We start from the raw sequence: 10,878 nt of genomic DNA on the forward strand, positions 1-10,878 counted from the left end.
GGGATAAGGGAACATGTCCTTGCTGAGTAGGGCTGATAGGGTGATGTGCGGCAGCCTTAGTGTCCTGAACATGCTGCCCAGCTTCATGATCATTCTGGTTCTGAGCAATGACAGAATGTCGAAGATGAAGAATAGTTCATTGTCTGTATTGGACCTCCTTGAAAGATCTCTATGGCCCTGATACCCCTGGAGGCCACACTGGTATCTGTAGTCTGCTGCCCCAGGCCATGTTAAAGCCTGGTGTTCATGTGGATGTCCATGGTCCTACAGCATTCAGGGACATGTTGATGTCCATGGACAGTGTTACCACTAAAGGCCATGTTGATGTCCGTGGTCCGTGCTGATGCCTAGGCCTATGTCTGGGTCCAGGAGTTGTCTTGGTGTCCCATGTCCAGAGTTACCACCAAAGGCCATGCAGATGTCCATAGTCTGTACTGCTTCCTGGAGCTATGTTGATATCATGGGCTGGGCTACTGCCAGAGACCATATGGGTGTCTGTGGCCAGTGTTGCCTTGAAGGGCATTGTGGTAGTTTGAATGTATTTGGCTCCCCTAAACTCATAGGGAGTGGCACTATTAGGAGATGTGGCCTTGTTGAAGGAAGTGTGGTCTTGTGGAGGAGGCTGGATGACACATGCCTTTAATCTAGACTTGAGGCTGGAGAGTACACCTTTAATCTGAGCCACATCTTCTGTTGAAGTGTGTCACTGTGGGTGCGGTCTTTGAGGTCTCAAAGCTTTCTCAAGCTTCACTCAGTGTGACAGTCAGTGGACTTCCTGTTTCCTCTGAGTCAAGATGTAGGACTCTCAGCTCTAGCACCATGTCTGCCTGCATGCCACCATGCTCCTCGCCATGATGGACTGAACCTCTGAACTATAAGCAAGCCACCACAATTAAATGTTTCCTTTACAAGAGTTTCTGTGGTCATGGTGTCTCTTCACAGCAATAAAAACCCTAAGATAGCCATGTCCTTGGCCTGTACTGTCACTAATGGCTGTGATGGTGTCCATGGCCTGTCTTGTGGCAGAGGGCTGTGTTATTGTCCACGGTCTCTACTGCTATCAGCTACCAAACCGAGGTCTGTGCCATGTGCTGATGCTGGAGACCATGTGGAAGTGGTCTGTGCTCCTGCTGACTGTTAAGGCAAGAAAGTTACTTTTGCAGTGGTATAAATGACTGCAGACTCACAGTTGAGAAAGAGGGATATAGAAGGCTTCTGTGACAGCCTCTACACCTACCCCACCTCAAAAAAGTAACAACGTAGAGAGAAAGTCATCAAACAGAATTCTTTAAAACTGTGATAAGGATGCTGAAGTGTAGCTCTCCATAATTGATGGCTTCCGGCTGGGGGTGGGGCTTGTGGGTGGGGAAGAACTCAGTTTTCTTTAAGGGGCTAGACAATGGGAGTTTGATCATGCTCCAGTGAGTATACGGGAATCACAAATTGGACTTGGTTTTTTTTTCTGTTCTTTTTCATTTTGGGGGAGAGGTCATAAGGGTCAGGGGATGGACTTGGAAGGACTGGGAACTGAGCATGATTGGGATGTATGGAGAGAAATTCTCAAATAATCAAGAAAAATGTGTAAAAATAAAAGGAATATGAAATTATTACAATGAAACATGAGTGACATGGCTGAGAAACTATGATAAGTGGAAAAAAATTGAAAGAACAAAATGTAGATAGTACAATGAAAAGTAAATGTTAATGAAGCAATCAGAGATCAGAATGTTAGTTACTTGGCCATTGCTATGACTTGATAAAGTTGACAAAATGATAACACTGAATTGTAGAAGGACATTATCTGCTTTTGAGGTTAACTGTTTATTGTTAAGGTTAAATGTGATTCATACACTGCTTATCCATCTTATATAGAAATCAAAGAGAGACATCTTAAAATTTAGCATATATATAAAGTAAATGATACAGTATTTATGGGAATGCCAAAAGAAAACAGATAATAGATGTTCTTGGAGTCCAAAGAACTTGAGCAGTAGAAAAAGATACCTTGGATAAACATATGAGTTTGCTTTTAAAGAAACAGAATTTGAATTTGGGTAAGGATGTGCAGTCAGACCTCCCACAGGAAAATTTCTAAAAAGGGAGAAGTACTATTTGATTCCTGATGGATGTATGTTTACCAACTCCTCCTTTCTTCCTCTCACCTTTCAGCCTAGTCCCTCACAAAGTGCTGGCAATGCTACACCATCTGTTTCTACTTATCTCCATATACACTATGACTCTAATCCAAAATATCTTCTTTTGTGTGAATCATTGAACCAGCCAGTCCCTAATGCTACATTCATCTAATCCTCTTTTCATATAATCATTCATATATATATATATATCAGAAGAGATCAAATCCATGATTATTCCTTTTGGAATGTAAGACCTTCTAACATCTGCTCAGATCCTTTTTTTTTCCCCTTGCAATGCTCCCACTGTAACATAAACAGGTTCTTTAGCTGCCTACACCCTGCTTTTTGCTTTGTTCCCAGGTGTTTCAGACAAATTTTCCTATGTTTGTCTACTAAATCAGACCAAATCTAAACACCTATTCACCTTTTGCTATTCAGCTTAAACACTATATGTAAAAGAAGATTCATCTCAACTCTAAACCACAGGAGAGTGTTCTGCTAAATTAGCACGCATCCTCTGTATTTCCCATCCTAACATCCCTTACACATTTTTCTTACTAATTAATAAGCTTCATAATGCTCAAGTTTGCACTTTCCATCATGGTCTCTAACACATTTTATAATATTTAGTGTATGCTGGCTGGTGGATAATGACTTATATACTAATGAGCGAGTAAAATCCCCTATGCACAAGTACATATATATGTATGTATATGGAGGTCAAAGAATAGCTTTGGCTGTCATGCCTCAGGTGCGGTCCACCTTGCTTTTTGTGATAGATTCTCTTGGTGGCAAGTGGACTGATTTATTTGATCAGTGAGAAAAAGCAATCTGCCTGCTTCTGCCTCCCCAGGCCTGAGATTAAAAGTGCGTGCTTATCACGGTCAACGTTGTGTGTGTGGATTCTAGAGGACTGAATTCACATCCTCATGCTTACAAGCGCTTTACAAACTGAACTATCACTCCAGCCCCTCCATAAAATATTTGTGTGAGAGTTTTTTTTTCTTTTTCTTTTTTTTTTAAATAGAAAGGGGGAATGAATCTTGATAAATAATCCAGACTGGTCTAGAACTCACAACCTTCCCATCTCAGCCCCAGCCTCTTGGATGCTAGGATGCCTGTGTGAGCCTCTGCATCCCCCTGAATGCTGCTGGCTTGGAGATGGAGTTTCCTTGGAACTCTCTCACGGTTGCTTTCCTGTTGCAATGGAGGAGTGCTCAGCAGCAGGATGTAGCAGTGCAGCTGCGATGATTAAGTTTTGTAGAAGAGAATAGTTGTTGCAGAAATCACCCAGCTAGAAAGCCTGAATTCTTTGGCAGAAATAGCATGCTGATCCCCGACCTCCAGGACCAACTGCATAAATAATGGTAGTAATCACAAATGTAAATACATATATCATACTGGTACTTTGGCATCTGTGCCTGAGACCCCCTATATATAATTTTGCTACATAAATGTTATTAGAATTGATAAGCATTTAAATAATAGTAGGAGACAGAGAGAGCAAGGAAAGTGGTGACTTTTTACTATAAAGAACTGGGGTATTATCATTGTTATGGCCCTTGTTAAAAGCAAATTACATTTTGTTTTTGTTTTGTTTTTTTCTGCTCAAGAAATAATTGTAAAAACACTCTGGGACCTGAGCTGCTTTAAATGTATTTGTGTTTGTACTTAAACTGTCAGCGTCACAGTTTGTGGCAGCAGAGACATACCATCTGAGGTTTTCATTCTGCATGGTCACATCCCAGATAAACCTCGAATTTAAGGGTGGTGGAAGCCCGGATGTCATTAATCCCAGTACAACAAGAGACCAGAGCCTGGCACCTGACAGACACCAGGTGTGCTCCTGCAGCCCAGATAGTAAGTGGGGAGTAGAAACTACAGTGCATGGGCACATTCCCATTCAGACAAATCTGAATGTTAAACGCGTATTCAGGTGAGGGGAAAGGAAGAATGTGTTCACATCTCAGTTGTCACAGTGATCAGGACGATTAGGTTGTGCATAGCAGAAGTGAGGTTAAATAAGAAGCTTACAAACAGAGGATTTCATTAAGAAATTCAACAGAAGTTTACAGATTTGTGTAGAACTGACACATAAGATCAAGGGGCCAGCCTGGTTGCTGCCAACTGCCAATCCTTTTCTCAATTTGAGCATGGCTCATGGCTATCCTCTCCATTAGTCTTCACACAGTTCTCTGTGCCTGTCTAAATCCTAATATTATCTTCTTCAAAGATAATATTATCTTTGAATTAGAAAATTTGGATACTCCTTCCTCGGCAACCTCAATAAATTCTAATTATTTCTTTAACAACCTTGTGTCCAAACAAAGCTACATTTAGCTCCACTGGGGATTAGAATTCCATATTTCAAAGTGGGGAGAAGGAACATAAATAGTTAATAACTATAGTAAGTCAAGTAAATGACCATAGATGATCATGAGAGAGAAGGAGATGGTAGCTGAAGTTATGCTTTCCTCATAAAGCAGCATGGTGACCCTACCACTAATCTTTGGCAACCACATGATAGTCACCTTGTTTATCTAAGGAATAGATTAATCAAGATTCCAGAATCTTCCAAGCTGAACCTGATATAAGAGAACATACTTTTACTCTAATCTATATTATAAAAGTATAAAATCTATTATCGAGAAAGTACTCCATTAAAGAAAATCTAAAAAGTAAATAATAGACGTTTAAAAGGAACAAGAGTCCCACAAGTTTTCAAGAACTACTGAGAAAAGTATCTCTACTGTTTAAGGCATAGTTGATGGTGTTATATTATGGTCATCATATCAAACTAATAATCCCTTTAATGAAATACAAAAACTAAAGTGTCTGAAATAATAAAAGATGGTCAGTGGAAATTTATCAGTTGTCCAAGAATTTGTATAAGGACCCAAATAAGACTAAATATGCTGGGAACCATACATTTTCTGCCTATTAATCTGGTCATTGGGACCCATGCACTCCCTGCACAGCCTCCTGAGAGAACCCAGTTGGCTAAAAGTTAGCCCTTTCCACTTCGAGCTCTAAGCCAGCCTCTAGAAAGGAGAAAGACAACTTTGACAGGAAATCAGTGGTCAGCAGAGTGGTTGTTCCCACTCTGCATCTTACACAAATGTTACCTTTGCTTATCAAGGTTATATACCATTACTTTCGGAGATAGGGGATATTAAGGTTTGGTTCTACAGAAGGAAAGTGGACTATACCTGGTGGGAAAAGGTAAACATTTAGATCATTAGGCATCTTCTCTAAAACTGTCCTCTGGCTCCTTATAAAATCTAAAGACAACTCAGGCTTGGTGTTGCATTTATTTAACCAAAGCACTTGGGAAGCAGAAGCAAATAGATCTCTGTGAGTTTAAAGACAGCCAGGAATACAGTGAAACTAAAAAAAATATGACTCTCCTTTCTGTCTTGATCAGCTTCTTAGGGAGAGGCTGCTGATGTTCACACAGAGTTGCTGCTTTTGACCATTCCTGCACCTTTTATCTCCATGCAGACTTAGTTATAGAATATTATCAGCATGCTTCATGTTTGTTTGTTTGTTTGTTTGTTTGTTTGACTTTGGCTCTAAAAGCAGAGAAAGGTCTTAGGGAAGCTATGTAAGCCTGTAAGCTATGTAACCTGAGTCATCAAAACAGCCTTTTCTGTTTTAGTAATAAAATGTGAATGCACCCTGATTTTTTTTATGTACTGGAGATTTGAGATTATTTTACTTGGCCTCATCATTTTATGTTTTACATAAAATGTAAAAGAAGAGATGTTAAGTTTTTCCCATGTGCTGATGGCAAAGTCCATTTTACTCTTATAAACAGTACAAATGCTACTTGGATGTTTCCACATAACCTGGGCATTGTTCATATGAATATTGTGTGCCCAGGCAAAATGACCCTCATCATCATTTTGGGCAACCATTCCTAAATCTTTGAATAAGTTTATTTCCATACAGGGGCATATTTTGCAAGCATTTTTTTCATGGAAGATCTTTAATTAAATTTTTGCATGAGTTAAATTGATTTGCTGAGAATTTTAATGCATATAGGTATACTATGTATATTTTTTAATCTATAAATTAAAATGTTGCAGCTGGGTGACAGTGGTGTACACCTTTAATCCCAGTACTCGGGAGGCAGAGCCAGGTGGATCCCTGTGAATTTGAGGCTAGCCTGTTCTACAGATCCAGGACAGGCACCAAAACTATACAGAGAAAACCTGTCTTGAAAAAAACAAGAAAAATTAAAATTTTGCATGTTTTATTGTATGATAAGAAAAATCTGGTCTTTACTGCCGACTTTTCTTGTTCTAAAAAGCAGAACTGAATTAGTAGCTCTGACTGGACATCTCTGATCAAAGGATGGTGACCTTCTCCAAGTGCATATTTAAAATCATCAATTTCCACCACAGGTACCATCTGTTTCTTTGCAAGGCACAATTATTAGATCTGCTTATAGTGAAACAGAATAGACTATATTTCAGCTACCAATAATAAGCAAAGCTTAAAACTGTTTGCTTGCCGACATTAATCAAAATATCTATTGAGATAGGTCATATTAATCTAAGAAGTTGCCTTGAGTCCATGCAGTTAATCTCTTTTAGACTAGACAATGGAATCAGAGAGATATATCTATAGACATTTTATTATCCCTAAATATGGCCATTTCATAATTCCTAAAATGTGTAGTAACATAAGAGATGTAAAGTTCTCCAAGTGCAGAAGTTATCATGTTACCATGGTAACTGGGCTGCATCGAATTACAGTGGTCCTAACAAGAGATTCAAAGGAGAACTAATGACAGGAGCAGAAGTCAGAGTGATGGGCCAGAACCCAAGAACTACAGGCTGACTCTAGAAGCTGGAGAACATAGGAAAGAGGTTGTTTCTGGAGCCTCCAGGACAGCAACTCCATTGCCACCTGGATTTTAGCACCATAAGACACACTGTGAACTTCTGATCTCTAGAATCTTCAGATAATAAGTGTGTGGCTTTAAACTATATGTATGGTAACTTGTGCCAATAGCAATGGCGTTATAACAACAAATTAATAAAGCAAGGTAAGAGATGTAAGATGTTCTGTAGTTTTTTGGTTGTCTTTTGTAAACAAAAATGTTCTTAGTTGAAATAATGCTGTTCAGTAGTTTGTCCGTTTTATCATATCATGTTTCCTTTTTAGAGAGGCACATGATAAATATTCTTTGTGTCTTATTCATAGATAACTGTGTTCACCTAAGCTATTAAAATCTGTGGATTGAGATCTTCATTAATCCTTCTGACAAGGTCTTCACTACTAGGAATCATAGGTCTAATTAGTTCATTTCCAAACACTGAACCCATGCATGGTTCATCATCACATTCCTGTATGTACCTCTGTCTTCTGGACACATACAGATTATTACAGGTGGCTTCAAATGGCCATTCTTCTAAATATGAGTTTAAATCAATTAATGTTCATACATGCAAATTCTTATCAATCTTTTACTAAGAAATGTATTTTTAGCCAGATGTGGTGACACATACCTGGCATCCAGTTCTCGGAGAACAGGAATTGAGAGTTCAAGACCAGTCTTAATTATACAGTTCCTTAGTTTTCTATTAATGTGAAGTCACTTCATGATCAAAGCAAACTATCGAAGAAAAACTTTATTGGGGCTTAGTTTTCAGACGGTAAATCCACAACCATTATGGCAGTGAGCATGGCAGCAGGAAGGCAAGCATGGATAAGAGAAGGAGCTGAGAGCTTACATCTCACCTGTAAGCACTAGGCAGAGGGAGTGCCAACTGGAATGACATGGGCTTTTGAAACTACAAAGCTCATCCCCAGTGGCATACCTTCTCCAACATGGTCATACCTCCTAATCCTTTCCAAAAAGTTCCACCAACTGTGGACCAAGAATTCACATATATGAGCCTATGGGGGCCCTTCCCATTAAACCATCACATGCAATAAGATCATGTGACAAAAGTAAGGAAGAAAGGAAGGAAGGAAGGAAGGAAGGAAGGAAGGAAGGAAGGAAGGAAGGAAAGCTTTCATTGTGTTTATTTGTACCTTCCCAATTCAAAAAAGTCTTTTAGGAATTATAGCACCCAGAGAAAAATTTTGGAAAGAAAAAACTTGGAAGAAAGAAAAATAGTTCACTATTTCATTTATTTCCAATAATAAACACATTACTATTTTGATAAGAGTAAGGAAATACTACCCCAAAATATGGTAACTTGCCATATGAGAAAGTAGCAGAAGCAGGAAGGTGTTGCTCTGACCTGCCATTACCCCTGAAGTCAGCCAGAAAAGTGTACTTGAGCCTTCTACATCACATCATCAGATTCTCTTATTAGAAGGTCTTTCCCATTCCAAGAGCAAAGGAGTGAACAGGGACATGGGGGAGAAGCCAACAGACAGCTCTCCCTTAATCCTTTTGTCTTTTCCTCCAATCACACTTCTGCATGGCTCTCTATAAAATGCACATTTATCTCTTTCTTTGGACCTTGATTTCTCAAGGCTCCAATGTCAAATAAAACTGCACATATTTCTATGTTTCTGTCTTTCAATCTAATTATGTTATCATAGGAATATCAGCCATAAAATATCAATGAGTAAAAAAATACACATCTCATAAATTACTTTACAATCTCCTTAAAAGGATACATGTTTTACAAAATCTATCATACAGCTTAGCTTCTCTTCCATAGGCAAAGTTGCTGACTAATTAGATAGATGATAGATAGACAGATAGGTAAATAGATAGATGATATATAGATATAGATAGATAGATGATAGATAGTTAAAGAGAAGATAGATAGATGATGATAGAACAATTAGAAATTCCTTTTCCTGTTAGACACAGTTATAATTTAAAATGTATTTTACTATAATGCTGACAGAAAAATCTTGGCTATGTCTTTATTATATATTTGTAGGGCTAGAGATCAAAGGCAGGGCCCTGTGCATGCTAGTCGAGTACTCTACAACTGAGGTGTGTCCTCAGCTGACCAAGTCTTAAAAGGCATGTAGAATAAATAATTGTTTGATAATGTTCCATTAAATTTTGGCACCAACTTTTTATTCTTTGATTAAACCTTTACAATGTTAACACTGGCTTCCTATGTTTGAAAAGCTCTTATGTATGGATGTTCTCTGCTCTCTACCCGGTGAACCATGCCATTGGAACAGCCTAATTTTGTATTCCTTGTGATAGAAACCTTCTAATTTAGTAGATGTCACAGACAACAATTGATTCGAGGGGCTCCACTTAGCTGATACTCTACAAGTGCATTTCCTATAGTTGATACTGATATTGGGGAATTAACCTTTCATGCTTCTTTCCACTTGAGCCTACCTGTTGACATTTGTATGCCAAAAAAAGAATATGTCAGTAGCATGAGAAACTAGATATGAAGTTTCAAAGGGCTTGTCTGCCAGCTAGACGGGTTTAGCTGGGGAGGGCAACTGGGAGAAGAGTGAAGATCATGCCACACATCGAGGTACATGTTTAGAAACAGGGAGGCGGGTCTAAACAGCCAGAGAAGCTAATGAGAGTGAAATCACCGGGAAGGAAACAGATGGTGGCAGGTGTCAAAGTGGACCACAGAGAGGAGAATAAAGGCGCAAAATTACTGAGATATAGACAACATTCAAATTCAAAAAGAAAATTGGACAGCTTACCAAAACAGCCATTAGCCTTACCTGGTCAAAAGCATATTTTGATTTGATGTTTTTCATCTTGTTTTCGGGTGAGAATTATCTTGACTATGTGGGAAATAAATGGAAAACTCAATACCCAAAACACTTTTTGAAGCCTATGAGAGAATTGAGTGCTGCCGAACAAATGGTTTCTCATTTGTACTAATGTGAGGCTGGATAAAAATGGGTTCACTCTAGGCAATGAATTTCTGTGGTTTGGTACACAAGGACTAGAGGAGAAAATGCCTGTAGTGACTATAAGTGATAAGAGGTATTTGTGCATCTTACTCTTTTATTTTTAATTCTTTTGATTGCTATTTTGTTATTTTGTGTGTCTAGGTGTTTTGCCTGCATGTATATCTACATTCCACATGTGTGTCTGGTACACATGGAGGCCATAAAAAGGCATCAGATACCCCGGAATTAGAGTTAAAGATGGTTCTAAGGTACAATGTGGGTGCTAAGAATTGAACCAGGGTCTAGTAGAAGAGCAGCCACTATTCTTAACTGATGAGACAACTCTCCAATCCCTTACTCTATTATTTACCTAATATTTCATGGCTCTATTTCACTTTTCTTTGTTTAATATTTGTTTTCTTCAATGAGCTATAAACTCCAGGAATATTCAGATCTGTTCTCTCCACTCCTTATTTCCTTAACATCAAGTTCAATGCCTGCCATGCAGCAAACATTGACTATATATTTATATAATGAACTGCTGAATAAGTAATTTAGTGCAGGAATGACAAAATTTACATGAAGGATTATTAGTGTGGCAAGGTTTTAAAAATATGATCAACTAAATCCAGACTTGGTTTCTATGTGAGCATATTTAAAACATTCAAATGAACATTTCTGTATTTAGCTAAATATTTATAATTCTCCAAGAAATTATCTTAAAGAAATAAGACTTAGTGGTGCTTTCAATCTTTCCTGGCCATGGATGAGTGAAATGAACTATAAATAGAACCACAGCTATGTTTTTGTTTTCTATATATTTTTTATTTTTTTTCCTTTCTGGAATGTGTGGAAACTACAAGCAGTACCAAATATTTAAAAGATGAAG

This window comes from Peromyscus californicus, unplaced genomic scaffold, assembly GCF_007827085.1.
Source record: "Peromyscus californicus insignis strain IS unplaced genomic scaffold, ASM782708v3 Scaffold_20__1_contigs__length_68692818, whole genome shotgun sequence".
In the NCBI taxonomy this organism is placed as follows: domain Eukaryota; kingdom Metazoa; phylum Chordata; class Mammalia; order Rodentia; family Cricetidae; genus Peromyscus; species Peromyscus californicus.